The sequence below is a fragment of the Benincasa hispida genome, chromosome 5 (assembly GCF_009727055.1).
Source record: "Benincasa hispida cultivar B227 chromosome 5, ASM972705v1, whole genome shotgun sequence".
Classification (NCBI taxonomy): domain Eukaryota; kingdom Viridiplantae; phylum Streptophyta; class Magnoliopsida; order Cucurbitales; family Cucurbitaceae; genus Benincasa; species Benincasa hispida.
In genome coordinates this window covers 61,179,190-61,190,995 of record NC_052353.1, presented here as the reverse complement: position 1 = coordinate 61,190,995, position 11,806 = coordinate 61,179,190, and the positions used below count along the sequence as shown (strand labels likewise).

Sequence of the window (11,806 nt, the reverse complement as noted above, 5' to 3'; positions counted from 1 at the left end):
CTAGACTTAGGAGCATCGCATTTGCATTGGAAAATGACTTTCTGTGCATGGTTGTAACATGATTGCATAGTCTAACGCATTCCTAAGTAACGCAAGCTAAAGAAATCCTCAACCCGTTCATCGCATACTCATTACATCTTTCTCACAACTAACTTTTCTCAAATCCGCCACATTTGTTTATTTTCTCATTAACCCAATTAACAACAAACCAACAATGGTTTTCATAAAAATTACCAAAGCAATCTGTTTTCACAAGTCCCTGTGTTCGACCCTAGACTTACCAGGAAACTCAGAGGAATTTACACTTGGATTCCGTTGGGGAAACTTGAGTGCAAAACTCAATTTCATCAACGTATATCATCCACATTTCCACTTCATAAAATCAAGCATCAAGTTTTTGGCACCGTTGCTTGGGACTTCGGCAAAATAGTGCTAACGGTAATTTTTCTGATTTCTTTGCAGACTCTCAATCTCTGGCGAATTACGACCCGGAGATTGAGAGGACATTTAAAAGGAGACTAAGAAACCGCCAATACCAACCATAGTCAGATAAAGAAGAGACGGCGGAGCAAACTAGAAATGGAGCATTAAATGATAACAATGTCATGGTGAATCCAATCCTGTTGGCAAATGATCACAATAGACCCATTAGGGACTATGCATCGCCAAACCTCTATGATTTCTCTCCAGGAATCATGAGGCCTGCCCTCGACGGAAGCAGATTCGAAATGAAACCAGTGATGCTGCAGATGATCTAGACTGCAGGTCAATTCGAAGGAAAGCATGGCGAGGACCCGCACACTCACCTCCAAAGCTTTATTGAAATTTGCAATACTTTTGTGTTCTCGAACATCTCTGCTGAAGAAGTTCAACTAACGTTGTTCCCATTTTCTCTCTGTGATCAGGCTAAGAAATGGGCGTTTTCTCTCGAGCTGGGAGAGATCACTTCTTAGGAACAGGTCGTGGAGAAATTTATGAAGAAGTATTTTCCACCTACTGAGAACGCCAGATGAAGGAAACTTATCACCAGTTTTGAACAAGACATGGACGAATTGCTCAGTGATGCTTGGGCGAGGTTTAAGAGGTTGGTCCGGGACTGTCTACACAATGGGTTGCCAGACCGCCTTCAAATGGCGATTTTCTATCATGGTTTGAATCCGGCTTCATAGAACGCTTCCAATGTGGCAGCCGCTGGTGGTCTGCTTGATAAAATATATGACGAGGTGAAGAATATCTTGGATCGCATCTCTAAGAACCATGAAGATTGGAGAGAGAGTGACCAGAGATTGAGATTCAAAGACACTGATGCAAATAATGGTGCTATTGCTTCACTACAAAACCAGATGAACGCAATGATGAATTTAATCCAAGGAATTGCAATCAGCAGCCCAACACCGCAAACTAGGCAAATCAACGCAATCAGTCAAAACATCGCAAGGTGTGCGACTTGCAGTGATGGGCATGCGATGGAAGATTGCCCGCAAAATCCACAACCTGTCTACTTTGTAAAGAATAACCCTTTTCCGAATACCTATAACCCCGGGTGGAGGAACCACCCAAATTTTGCTTGGAAGAATCAACAACAGAATTTTCAATCTGTGGTGCAGAAAGAAGGGCCATCAGGATTCTTTCCACGCAACAACGGTCAAACGAGCAACCAAGCAAGTAGCTCACAACCACCGCAATCCTCTTCTTTGGAAAGCCTACTGAAGGAATATATAGAGAAAAACGAAGCGGTGCTTCAAAGTCGGGCTACGTTCATCCGTAATCTAAAATTACAGATGGGCCAGATTACGAGTGAGTTGAAAAGTAGACCGCAAGGGGCNAGTGAGTTGAAAAGTAGACCGCAAGGGGCTCTGCCAAGTTAAACTGAACTTCCACACAACCCGGGGGGATCAGGTAAAGAGCAATGTCAGGCTGTGACATTGCAAAGTGGGAAACCTATGGAGGGAGAAAAGAAGGAGCTTAGTCGGACAGCTTCCATTGTGGCAGAATCTGAAGTTGCGGTGATGCAAGAAGAAGAAAGAGAAAAAGAATCGGTAGGACCAGAGGTTGCGTCGACCTCAAAGCCAACTGAGACGGGAACCGTGAAAGTTCAGTTACCCTCTTTCCCGCAGAGACTAAAGAAGAAAAAGAACGAAGAGGTACAATATCAACGCTTCTTATCTATGTTAAAGCAATTACATGTTAACATTCCTTTCAGTGAAGCGATTAAAGAGATGCCTGCCTACACCAAGTTTCTAAAGGATATGGTAACTAAAAAGAGGGGAGCTGAAAAATTTGCCACGGTGGCATTAACGCAAAGTTCAAAAACAATTATTCCATTGAAGATGAGCGATCCTGGGAGCTTTACTATACCATGCTCCATAGGAGGACTATACATCGAGCAAGCCCTATATGACCTGGGAGCCAGCATAAATTTGATGCCTCTGTCAATCTTTAGACAATTGAATGTGGGAAAATTTGTGCCCACAACAGTGACTCTCCAACTGGCCGACAAATCTCTGGTGCATCCAGAGGGAAAGGTGAAGGATGTGCTGATAACCATTGACAAATTTATCCTGCCAGCCGATTTCATCATTTTAGACTACGAGGCCGGCAAAGATGTGCCCATCATTTTGGGGTGACTGTTCTATCAATGGGTCGTGCTCAAATTGATGTGCATAAAGGGGAAATCACTTTGAGTATCAACGGACAAAAGCTCAAGTTTAACATAATTCGTGCCATGAAGTTTCCAGATGAAGAAGACCAGTATGATTCAAATGATGACCAGAATTCGATTGAAGAAGAAAAGTTTGATGAAGAGAATGAAGAAGAGGATGCCAGGGCATCCATTACTGCCTGCAATGTGATTATAACAAAAACAAGAAAGGAAGAAAAAATGATCGCAAAGCAAGAAGTAGCCAACAGACAAAGAAGAAAGAAAAACAACGCAACCTTCCCTAGTGGAGCCACCAACACTTGAATTGAAGACCCTACCAACCCATTTAAAGTACGCATTTTTTGGGGCAAAATGAGAAGATGTCAGTTATCATTTCCTCTGCGTTCAACGAAGACCAAGAGAATGCATTGATGAGCATTCTAAGGAAGCATGTGTGAGCAATTGGCTGGATGCTCGTCGACATTAGAGGAATTAGCCCTACGTACTACATGCACCACATTCGTCTTGAAGATGACCACAAAGCAACAATTGAACATCAATGCAAACTCAACCCTACGATGAAGGAGGTCGTCAAGAAGAAGATCATTAAATGGCTAGATGCGGGCATTATCTATCCCATAGCAGATAGCACATAGGTCAGCCACATGTAGTGTGTGCCGAAGAACAGCGACATGACAGTAGTCTCGAATGAACACAACGAATTAATACCGCAAAGGACTATCACTGAATGACACATTTGCATGGACTACCGCAAGCTGAATGCGGCCACAAAGAAAGATCATTTCCCTCTGCCATTCATCAACCAAATGCTAGACCATCTAGCTGGAAATGATTTTTACTGCTTCATGGACGGTTATGCCGGATACAACCAAATTATGATAGCTCTAGAAGATCAAGACGAGGCTACATTCACCTGCCCATATTGGACATTTGCTTTTCACCGCATGCCGTTTGGCCTCTACAATGCGCTAAGCACGTTCCAAAGGTGCATGATGGTCATCTTTTCAAATTATCTTGAGGACTCTGTGGAAATATTTATGGATAACTTCTCTATTTATGGGAACAATTATGAAGTCTGTTTAGCCAATTTGGAGAAGATACTGAAAAGATGTGAAGAGACGAATCTGGTGCTCAACTGGGAAAAATGTCATTTCATGGTGAAGAAGGCATAGTGTTGGGACATAAGGTCTCTTGGGATGGGTTGAAGGTGGACAAAGCAAAAATTGAAGCAATTGAAAAAATTCCACCTCTAACTAGCGTGAAGGTTGTACGAAGCTTCTTGGGGCACGTTGGATTCTACAGACGATTTGTCAAAGACTTTTCTAAAATAGCACGACCACTGAGTGCGTTGTTAGAGGCTGACAGAAAATTTGAGTTTGACAACAACTGCCTCAATGCATTCAGAGTTTTGAAAAATGCGTTGATTACCACACCCATATTGATTGCACTGGACTGAACACTTCCATTTGAAATAATGTGTGATGCAAGTGGGTATGCGATGGAAGCAACTTTAGCGTAAAAGAGAAAAACAATCTTGCACCGAGTAAAACATTAAACCCTGCTCAAACAAATTATACCACCATAGAGAAAGAGCTCTTGGTGGTAATTTTTGTGCTGGAAAAATTTTGGGCATATCTGTTGGGAACAAAGGTACTCATCCACACTGATCACTCAGCGATCAAATACTTAATGACAAAGAAGGACGCAAAACCGAGATTGATCAGATGGGTTCTCCTCCTTCAAGAATTTGATATAGAAATAACTGACCGAAAGGCGACAGAGAATCAAGTTGCGGATCACTTGTCTAGACTAGAAAATCCTGAGGTTGACTGCAAAGAGTCTGAGGTGAGTGTCATATTCCCGGATGAGCAGTTGTTCCATATAGAAGAATTTCCCTGGTATGCAGACAATTATTTGGTTTGTGAGCAATTTCCTAAAGATTACACCTACCACCAACAGAAGAAGCTCAACCATGAATGTAGACATTATTATTGGGATGAGCTGAATCTATATAAAAGAGGGGCAGACCAGATTTTTTTATTATGCGTACCAAATGCTGCTCAACAACGCATATTATCGTAATGTCACGACTCATCATATGGTGGGCACTTTGGTGGGCAGACACCGCAACCAAAGTCTTACAGAGTGGATTCATTTGGCCTACATTGTTCAAGGGCACAGCGGACTACACAATGAAGTGTAATCAATGCCAACACACAGGTAACATTTCATGGAAACATGCAATGCAAATGGACACTATCTTGGAGCTTGAATTGTTCGACGTATGGGGGATTTATTTCATGGGACCATTCCTTCCTTTGAATTGTAAACAATATATTTTATTAGCCGTCGATTATGTCTCCAAGTGGGTAGAGGCAATAGCATGCGCCACAAGTGATGTGGCAGTAGTCCCCCAGTTCCTGAAGAAAAATATTTTCACTCATTTTGACACTCCTCTGCCATCGTAAGTGATGAAGGATCCCATTTTGTCAATCGCAATTCAAGGAGTTGTTGTACAAATACAACATTCTCCACAGAGTGGCCACCACATACCATTCGCAAACGAATGGTCAGCCTGAGGTGTCCAATTGAGAAATTAAGCTGATACTTGAGAAGGTAGTAAGGCCTTCAAGAACGGATTGGGCAACAAAGTTTGATGATGCGTTATGGGCATACCGGACCGCATTTAAAACACCCATAGGTATGTCCCCATATGCATTTGTATTTGGTAAAGCGTGTCATTTGCCTTTGGAGCTGGAATATAAGGCACTGTGAACCGTAAAGAAGCTGAACTTTGATTTGAAGAAAGCAGGAGAAGTGCGAAAAATGCAACTGGTCGAGATAGAAGAATGGAGGATTAATGCATATAAAAATGCGAAGATTTATAAGGAGCACACCAAGTGCTGGCATGACAAATGCGTATGCGGTAAGAACCTCCAAGTCGGGCAAAAGTCTTACTCTTCCATTCATGACTGCGGCTCTTCCCGGGAAAATTAAAATCACACTAGTCTGGACCCTTCATCATTAAAGAAATATTTCCACATGGTGCGGTGGAGCTGATCACTGAGGATGGTAGTCGGACATTTAAGGTTAATGGAAAGCGAGTTGAGGCATATTGCAGAGATGATTTCCAGCCAGAAAAGGCCTCCGTGAAGCTGAAAAACCCGGAATACCCCTTCTCAACCCCTTCATCGCATACTTATTATAACTCTACACTTTCATTACTCCGCGTTCAACTTCGTCGCATAGGAAATTTAAATCAAAACACTATCTACTTCTTTTTTACCACTGAAATAGAATCAAAGAGTCTACCGCATATCTATTTAGTAGTCCCTGTGTTCGACCCTGGACTTACCAAGAAACCTAAGAAGGCTGATTTTCGGGCTTTGTTAGAAAAAATTGAATGATCATCGCATAACACACATCATCGCATATTCACACCATCGCATCATAATTCTATGCATCAACCATGCACTGTTCTTTGTTGGGATTCCCACTCTGATTGACCGCTGTCACCTAATGCGGTAGATAAGAATGTCAGCACTACACTCATGGTCGACATTCTGGAAGTTTGGCCGAAGATCCGCGGGGAAAGTTTCAGAGATCCCGAGGCATGCGACCGCTTGCTTGCTCCTTGAAGATTAACGCTTGCCGACTCCTTGTGGTAATTTGCAAAATAAACACTTTTGGTGCAATCTTCTCATGAAATGTGGTCAGGGTTACTTTTTAAGTACGTTGGCACAAACTTGATGTTTAGCCTGAATTCTAAGCATGATCGACGCATAATCTTCTTTCCTACCTTCCTTATTCTAAACGAAAAGACTACAATAACTTGTATTTCTACAAGTTATCTGGAGCCTAGATGACGTGTGAGTTAAGCTCTACATAAGCCACTGTAGTAGTTGGTGTATTTACATATAAGTGCTATGTTGTAAACTGCTTAACTCTCTAATATTAGTGGATTATCTTTCCTGGGCATTCTACCCCCAGATGTAGGTGTTTATCACCAAACTGGGTTACCAACTATTGTGTGCCTTAGTTGTTTACTTGTTGTTGGTATTTTTGTTGTAACGGTTGTTGTCGGTGCTTTCTATTTAATATCCACATATCAAATGACGAGTCATCCTATTACATTTTTCATAGATTTATTAACGATTATAGGAATCTGTCAATCTCCTTGGCTGGTTAGTCTTTACCAAACAATCAGTTAGATCTACTTCCTGAAATTAAGAACTACTAAATTTAGGCTCCTCTTGATAATAAATTTATTTTTAGTTTTCTATTTTTGAAATTTATGTTCGTTTTCTCTTATTATGGTTCTCACATTTCTTGAAGGAACACTTGAATTCTTAGTTAAATTCTAAGAATAAATGCAAGTTTTTGAAAATCGCTTCTTTTAGTTTTCAAAATTTAGTTGGGTTTTTTAAGACATTAGAGGAAAGTGAATAATCAAACAAAGAAACTCATAGGCGAAAGTAATGTTTCTAAGCTTAATTTTAAAAAACAAAATGGTTACCAAATAGGTATTAGCTTAGTATATGACATGTCAGTTTATGTTACCATAAAAATTTCATATTTGTAAACGTAAATATTTACAAAGTAATTCAAATCTCAATTGTTCTTTGCTTAAAGAGATGATTTGTACTAATTACACTACTATTGTGATTTATCTTTTTGACCGATTATGCCCTCAGTTTTAAAAATGGTTTGAACATTCATGTAGTTTACGAATGTAAGGATTATACCCTTCTGTTAATTTTCGTTAATGTGACTGGTATTCACCGCAAGTGAAAAATAAATCGGAGGGTGAATTCAAAAACTATTTTTAATCGTAGGAGTGTGGATTGAAAACTAGATAAAATAGAGAAGTGTGATTCATAACAGAGTATCATTCCACTCCATTATGGAATTCGATTGCTTTAGATAAGTTTTTGGTTTTTTTTTTTTCTCATGACAGTATCATTCTATGGAGTTCCATGGGCAAATTGTGATATACAGACCTAGAATTGAACTTTAATCATTGAGGAAATCTCCCCGTTTCTTTTATGCAGACTCTCTTCTCCTCGAGTACAGTATGCTTCAAGCTGACTTCTTGGAGGTAGGTGAACTTGAACCGAGGGCAAATTGTTGTATACTACATTTTGGCTCTCCTCTGTATGTAAATTTATGATCAAGAAGCTCAACCTTTATTTACTTTCCTTCCAACATTCTTTGACGCAAGAGTAGAAATCATTTCATCAATGTCACCACGTATTGTAGAAATCCCTAACTTGATTTACTGGATAGGTGATTTATTTTATCAATGATTAAATTGTGACTCCCTCCTCTATATTTTTATAGAGTGTATTGTTATGTCTATTGTTATATTTTAGGTATTTATAAGTGGAAGAGAAATATTGTTGGTTTGTCACGCAGAACAGTAAACATGCATTTATTATAATAGACATGTATTACAACAAATAATTTTTTTTTTCTATTTTTTGATAAAATACGATGATAGACATTTCCTGACATAAAAGAAGATGTTTAATGTTGGTTTTTAACTTTTTAACCAACATTAAAAATGGATTGGACATTTTAAAAAATGAGACATTAGAAAAAATATGGAACACTTATTGAAAAAAAATTGGTAAATACCCGACATAGAAGATGGTGTACAATGTTGGTTTTCAACCGACATTGAATATGGTGTATAATGTTGGTTTTCAACCGACATTGAAGATATTGATATTGAAATTTTGGTAAACCAATATTAAAGACCTTTTATAACACAATCTTCAATGTAGGTTTTTAACTTACATTTTACTCTTATAATGTTAGTTTTATACCGACATTAAAACCCAATTTTATAGTAGTATAAAAGACAACTTACAACATGTTAGAAAAAATGTCATAAAAAATTATTACTGGTAATACAGTCTAAATTAGCAATACGAAAAGATTTTGCGACGTGAACTTGCGCCATTAAACATAAAAAACTTTTAGTAACGTGGTATGGTGTCACTCATGTTCGATTTTTCCCTTCATCCTTCACTCCTCCCATATGCAAGTTTTCTCTCGCCCTTCCCTCTTGATACCTCTACCTCTCTCAATAGCAGGTAACTCAAAATCCTTTTCATGTTTGTAAAGATTTGTAGAAACTCTCTTAATGAACTACAAAAAGCATTTGCAATTTATCAATCTTCTCATGAATTTCGGAACAATTAGAGGTTGTAGTAATGAGAATCTTAACCTAATTAATAATGGCTTCCATGATTATTCTTCCCCTGCTCGATTCCCCTCATCTAAATGTCAAGGTTCTGCTTCTTCTTGATCGCTTTCTCTTACTTGATTTTTGTTTGAAATGGGTCGAAATTGTGTATGTACGTCTATGATGAATAATTTGAATTGTTAAAATTTGATAGATTTATGATTTTGAGTCGAAATTATTTGAAATGAGTCGTTTTATGATTTTGCTATAAACGATATAGGTTTTGCAGACGACTGATTGTTTTCCCCTCCCTCTCATCAAGTCCATCAAGTAGAACTTTTTATTTTATTTTTTCCTATTGTGTTTCTATTATAAAGAGAATGCAGTGTGTGTCAGGCATGGTTTCAAATTAATTTGAATGTTGAAAAGTGTAGAAGTTGATTTAATTTACTAATTTATGTTAACTTGGCATAATTGAAGTGTAATGGCTATCTTACAAGTACAGTAACTATAGCTTAGTTCATGAATGACATTACATTGTTGAGTTTAGTCATTGGAGCCATGTCTTTTAATGTTGTTTTGAATATAATATTGTTATTTTTGTTTGTTCTATTATTGAGGACTCTTATAATTAAATATAAATATATATATACATACTAACAATATAATCAAGTTTTTTTTTTAGGTTCAAGTTTGGTGTGTGATGCTAAATTTTGATTCTAAGGGATTTGGAAGAAGATAGAAAGATTACATTGGACATTGGACATATTTTGCTGCATTTTCTAAGAAAATATGAAGGTTAGTTGAGATTGTGGGTCTTTCAACCACATACTGTAAAAGTAAAAAGTGTAATTGTATTGATAAATTGTTTAATTGTTCGTGTTTAATAAATCATCTTAGAATATAACTAAGAACTGTTATTAGTCTTTTCTCTTCTTTAGACAACATTAGTTGCTTCAATTGATAACTTTTAAAGGTATTTCTTGCTTGTGCAAAACATAAACTTGTTGAGTTTGTTCTATTTGATGTTATGTTAAGGTATTTATGTTTGATAACTTCGTTTAATTGTTTGTTTGTTTGATAAATCATGTAAGGAGTTGTTATTAATTTTTCTCTTCCTTTTAACAATCTTAGTTGCTTGAGTTGATAAGTTATTGTTTAGAGTGGTTCTCGCTTGTTTGAACCCAAAGGAGGTGAAACTAGTCTTTTCCTCTTTTATTTTTCTTATTAAAATAAAATGTCTAATGCATCTGAATGTTTGTTAGTCTAAAATTCAGGTTTCAGTTTGGGGCTTTGTATAAATATATTTTTACATTCTTGTACATAAAGATCTTTTAGCCTTTGATTCAAAAGTAACCATGATTGAGCAAAACTCTAGTCATGGACTTTGTACTCGTGTTAAATGGCTACTAACTCCCAATGTTAGCTTTTCTCTTTTAGACAATTATAGCCATGATCAATCACGTTGTTGGGGGCTAAAGGAGTCATGAGCTAGGAATGCAAGGTTGTTGTTCAACGATATGGGTAAACTAATGTGGATTTGTTTTTATCCGAGGCAAGTTAATCTTAGTTTTATTTTTATGTTTATGGCCTCCATTGAGAGGCTTATGGTTTCTACTGATTTTTTTTTTTAGTTCATGAGACTTACAAAAAGTTTTTGGGATAATCTGTCTTTGATTTTGATATTGAAACATGTGACTTATAAATAGTTTTGTTAATAAGTTTTTGTTCATAGTTTCATGTTCTTAGCTATTGTCTTTGGTTGACAAGTGGAGAAAGTACATTGATAACTTGTAGAAATACAAGCTACTGTAGAATTATACTTAGAATTATGAGGGTTAATAAGTAGAATATGTGTCAATAATACTAAGAATTCATATGGAAAAGTGAGCTTGCGTCAACCAGCATCGAAAATTCTCACTAACCCTATATCATGCATTATTCTACATCAAAGTGTCTATTTTTGCAGCTAATGCAGGAATTAATCATATGCGTTGATCCCAGACTGCTGCAAGGTTGACCGCATGTATTGATCTTCATGAAGACTAATTCGTCACATGGAATGCTGCATCCACAAAATGATAATCGTGATAGAAGGTTGATTGTAAGGTGGGTGGAATGCGTTGACATTTCAGGACAAACGAGCATGAACGCATACCTCGGGAGTATCAACAAGATAAGGTGATGTTGACATTTCTCATACCGCGACAGAAGTAGCAGTGAGTCAGAATGGGATGATCAATGCTGTCGGCATTTGAACTTTATAAATGGAGCCTTGGAGCTTAACTTCAAACCATCTGAATTTCTGTTTTAGGCAGATTCTTGTGATCATAGATGAGAGCATGAGCAAGACCTTCTTTCAGAATTTTTCACTTCTACAAGCCCTTCCGAGTGACGACTGAAGCTTCGTCGGAGATATAGCTCGAGAGAGACGTCTTTACCACTCATCTATGGCACCACCGATAGCCTTGACACACTTCGGATGGAAAACAAGAGATTGCTTACATCTAACTCCCAACCTCTCCTCTTATCTCTGCATTGTATTATATTTTTGCTTAAGACATTAATACATTTTGTAATCAATACATCTCATTAGTTCCTTCAAGCACCATCTTCATCATCTTCTTTTTCTTTATCATCGTTTACCTTCATCGCTGAGTTAAGTGTTAATTACAAGAATCACATACTCAATCATGCAGCCTAGAGATATGACGCATGTAGCAAACCACCGAGAGGTGTGCGTTGCATGATTATAGTGAGTTAATTCTCTTTGTTTGGTGTGAGGCTATTGCAATGCTTGTCTATGAGCTGATTAGTTACAACCAACTACCCAAGAGGGTAAGTAGTGGAACACACTAAAGCAAAGTAAACAGTGTTCCTAGAGATAGGAGCGATCTTATGCTCAACGCAACCATGCGTTATAGAGATATAAGCATGCGGCTGACCACTGAAAG

General features: G+C 37.8%; 1 long non-coding RNA gene across 1 annotated transcript; it reads left to right on the top strand.

Annotated features, from left to right (window-relative positions):
- The first annotated feature begins 8,599 nt into the window (after positions 1-8,599).
- LOC120078420 lies at positions 8,600-11,430 on the top strand. Its single transcript, XR_005482011.1, has 3 exons — positions 8,600-8,760; positions 9,538-9,650; positions 10,293-11,430. It is a non-coding gene; the product is annotated as an uncharacterized LOC120078420 (long non-coding RNA).
- Positions 11,431-11,806: the final 376 nt, after the last annotated feature.